Raw genomic sequence first — 4,779 nt, forward strand, 5'->3', positions numbered from 1 at the left:
AGACAACAATCCCTTGGATTTTTTAAGAGTAAGGATATATCAGGCTCAGGGTTATAGCCGGGGGAATACTCTCCCAAGGGCAGAGTATTGAATCCAGTGACAGGGAGGTTCCTTGCACTGCACCATGAAGCATGGCCAGCTTCAGAAACAGAGCCCAGCCACAGAGTTCTGATCAGAATAAATTATTCTCAGCAACTTTCATTTAGCTCCTACCTAATTTCCACTGATTGATTGCATTATGATTCTTTTATCCTTTTCTTTTTCCTTTCACAGACTCAGAAGTTAACCAGGGCCTTCCTACCCTCTCGGCAGACAACAGAAGTGCACTTGTATTAATTATGTATTGCTGAAAGCATCTTCCATTCCCAAATCATTAAAAATAGACCTAGCACTGCTGGTACCAGCAACGCTTTGCCCGTAAGAGGCTCTTTTGCCTGAATTCCTGTCCCTCTGAAGGTGCACATCAGCGTGCCTTGAGTGCCCTGCACACCTCAGCTGCCTTGGCAGAGGCAGGAGCAGGGCCCAGCACTGTTTGCCCGTTGGGATCAGGGTGTGTTGCTCTGACTTTTGCCCTGCTGGGCGGCAACCTGAAAGAGAGACGTTTGACTCCAGGATCCCTCCAGCTTCAATTTATTAGGTGGAAGGTCGAGTTTGGGCCAGCAAAGGTGGTGTCTGTTCTCAACATTTGATTGCATTTACACCCTGGCATTGAAAGTGGGTCTGCTCACAGGTTCTTTCCACTTACCCCTTAAAAATGCAATCTGAGTTCAGTAGGAATGCACACTCTCTCCCCCTTTAGCGGGAAAAAACACCACAAAACCAAAAAAGAAAAGATAAAAGCTATAAGTGCCCTGAAGTCGACGCCCCCTCAAAGAAACAAAAATAAAACTTGGCCTTTGAACTGGCATTTTATTTAAACCAGCTTGGAGCACAACACTTCAAATAAAGTGTTTCTATACCTCCTGAAAAACATTGTCACCTTTATTTTCCTCAGTCCTCTCTATTCCTCAACATATCCATGCTAGGTCTTTTTGGCTTTAAGCCGTACTACGTTTTTCCAAATCTACCAATTTTTCCTCAACGAAGACAATAACCAAGATTTGAGGTTTTCTGGAGCACCCTCTGCATCTCCCCCTCATCTCCAGCTCCAACCACAGTCACCTTCACTCTTTGGCAGCCTGTGGACTCACTGGTGGCTGCAGCAGTGCATCTCAGACAGGGGACAAAAGAAAGTCCAGCCTCTTAGAGAGGCTTAAACTCTCTGCCTCATGTCCTGCTCATCCCCCTAAGGCTCAGCAGGCAGAGCTAAGCCTCCCTGCTATATGCATGGACAGTTGCAGTGCTGCAACAGCCTGTCTGTGCCGGGCTAGAGGAACTGTAGCTGGCCTGGCCTAGTGGGGTGCAGAGAATTTTTGGGTCATCAGGGCTACACTCACACCTCTCCTGATGTTTGTCCCTGCCTATACTGATTTCCTGACTGGCAACCTCAGTCAGCATCAGGATGCCTCAGTTAGTGCCCAGGCAGCAGGCAGATGATCAAGGGAACTGTATTTGTCTCTGCTCAGTGTCTACACCACATTTGATCCCTGCTTCCTCACCATGAACCATTTTCCCTGCTGAAATCTGCATGTGATTAGTGAGAACAGGAGGGAGCAGGGGATGGAGGGCATCTGACAGAGAGCCAAGGCCACAGTGTCATCCTGCCATGCATTATATCACCTCCATGAAGCTGAAAGCTGCTTGCTCCCACATTTCAGCCTGAAGGCATTAATTAATTTTTTCCTGCAGTGTCCCCTGTCCCAGGATGGCTTCTGGCAGTCTGAGCCCACACACCGCCTTGGTCTCCCTCTTGTGCCATCTTAGTTTTCTACTCAGAGCTACGGAGAGAAACCTACAGGGGAACAGCAGCCACACAAAGCAAAAGCAAAACTCATCCAATAAATAATGACGAGGACATGGTGCTATTTTCCAGCACAGACCTTTAAAATAGGTGGGACAGACATTAGTCATGGTGCTCCGTGTGGGTCCCTGCACAGTTCTCCAGCATGTCCTGCATCACCTCCTGCAGCCCCCTGAAGGAGGAGGTGTGGGGAAGATGGGCTGCAGAGGCTGAGGCAGGTGCTGAGGAGGTGGCAGGAGATGCCCTCCACCCTGCCCTTGTCACCTCCTGCTTTGAGCCAAGACAGACTCAGAGGCTGCTGGTGCCTCCTGGCCCAGCTCCAGGCTGTCCTTGAATGTCCTGCCCACTGAAGGACAGCCGTGCCTGCTTTGCCAAGGCAGCTGTCATCACTGCAGCCCTCCTTCCTGCCTCCTGCCTGGCTTCTACCAGCCTCTGGCTGTCCTCTCCCCTTCAGGGCACAGCCATGGTTCTGGGTGATTTGCCATCACCACAGGTGGTTGAATGCTGGAAAAAGCTTAGAAAAACATGAAGTGTTTTTCTTGTTTGGGTTGTTTTCTGCTGTGGGCAGCAAGTCAGGCCTTACACCTCTCCCATGTCAGGGTCAATATTCTCAGATTTCCTCTCATTTCAATGCAAGATATGGATGGAGAAGGGGCATCCTGGGAGAAGGCTCTCTGAGCCTTGATGGAGCACAGCCATCCAAACCTGTCATGTGGAGGACAAGCCCACTGGGAAGATTACCCCTGCCTCCTGGCAGCTGCAATTTCCTTCTCCTGAGAGGAGAGGGTGCAGCAGGGATCCTCCAAGGGATACATTAGCTGACTTATGCCACCCAGCACCACAAAGGCACCTCCTCTCCCGAGCTGTCATCTAAAGCTCAGTGCATGTTCAGTGCTCCCAGGCTGCTCCAAGAGTGTGGAGAGCAGAGAAGGGCAGGAAGGGAACTGCTGCAAAGCAGAAGGGCAGTGCTGGAGGTGCAATGCCATGGGTGTGTGCTCCGAGAGCCAGCGAGCCCCAGATACTGTGCTGGGATTTTTGCCACGTGTGAGCAGTCAACCAGGCTTCATAGTGTCTCAGCACTTCTCCTCATGAAACCACAAGCCCTTTGATCCTGGTGACCTGCACCTGGTGTATTACCCTGTAAAAAGCTGGCACAAGAGTTAACAGGTTAATCCATCTGGGAGCAGCATTGTCTCTTCCACGGGAGCACACCAGGCTGCTGTTCACAGCTCTGGCTAACTTTTCTTTCTGCCCAGGGATGCTGTGAGAGAAATGCTGGCCCAGCACTGGTTGGACACCTGCTTCTTCTAGGAATTCTTGTTGCAAGTGGCATCCCTGATTTGCATTGACAGCCCTGTTTGAAGAAATAACTTCAAAGGGACTTCCTATGACTCCAGGTTGGTGTGTCTGCCTATTCAGCTCCCACACTGTAACTTTCTGCTTGCGGTTTCTATCTGGCTCCTGCTTTGCTGTCTCCTACCACCAGCCTAGTTTAGCATTTGATCTCTTCCCTGGCCCTAGGCAAAGCCACAAGGGACATTGTGCAGTTTGTGGTTCACAGCATTTCTTCTTCCACCACCCTGCTGCCTGCCACGTTTGCTCTCTCTCAACTCGATGTCCTGAGTGGGAGTCAGTGCTGAAGTTCTTGTTCTTGTTGTAGCTATATACAGACAGGTCCAAAGCCACTCATTTTAGGGACTGAATATGCCCTCAGCTTTTTCCTTTTCCTCTTAGCAGCTCCTGCTAGGACTGAGGGTCTGTTAACATCTGCCGAGACCCACCTTTCTATGCGCATCTCACCAGTGTAAATCCAGACCTCAGACAAGCAGGTAAACTATAAAGGAAGCTGTAGGAGGAATGTTACCTGTAAAAACTAATATTTAGATGATTTCTTAGCCATACAACCACTGATGGGAAAAATGTGCAGTGTTGGTTGCAGTATGTCATATGTCCAAGAACTGAATTAAACATATTGAATTACCATCAAAATACTAGGACTTTTCAATATCAAATCTCCAAAAATGTTTGCAGAGCTAAGAAGTTACCTTTATCAGAAAGAATCTGAGAATATTTCAACTCTGGGAAACACTTTGGGAATATCAATTCTAATTGCACCTGTTTGTGTGGTATAGCTTATGCTAGCTCAGCAAATGATGTAAGCCTAAACTTGCATGAAATGGTTTTGCAAAAACAGAATAGTAATTTTTTTTCCAGTTTAGCTGTGTAACTTGAGGGTGATTTTTTTGTTGTTGTTTTTATCTTCTAAATAATACAGCTGGAAAATACACACAAGGAGACCAGGCAGGATGCAGTCTCATTTGAAAGCTTTTGCAGAAGAACTTATTGAAGAATGGACAAATCAATCATGGAGCAAAGCAAATGTGGTTTACCTTAGCAAGACATCATATATTTAGCACTGTCATCTATTTACTCTTAAGCAGGAGAAGTTTGTCTGTAGACTTGCTATCCTCAACAAAAGATGGGGAATAAAATCAGCATCTTTATTATTGGAAAGAATCATGCATTGCTGAGAGGTAACTTACCTCCCTCTCCTTGTGGGTAATACAAATACCTGACAGAAAAAAAGTAGCAATTTCCTAAATAAGACCAAGTCAATTGTTTTTGTTGTGCACAAACAAAAAGATTCATGCCTTTTAGTATCCAGCCCACTATGTAATGTGCCAGGCTGAATTACCCAGAGATACTTTGTTTTGAAAAGAGTGCAGAAATCCTGCAGGTTTAATTGCCAATAAATCAGCATGACCTACAGTCCCTGACACCTTTTTTTCACAATGATCTTTTCAAGCAGAAAATGAAGAGACTGATTTTTACAGTGTGTGCATACTGCCTTTGGAGAGATAAGAGCAGTGACACACAGG

Source organism: Molothrus aeneus, chromosome 3 (genome assembly GCF_037042795.1).
Source record: "Molothrus aeneus isolate 106 chromosome 3, BPBGC_Maene_1.0, whole genome shotgun sequence".
NCBI lineage: Eukaryota > Metazoa > Chordata > Aves > Passeriformes > Icteridae > Molothrus > Molothrus aeneus.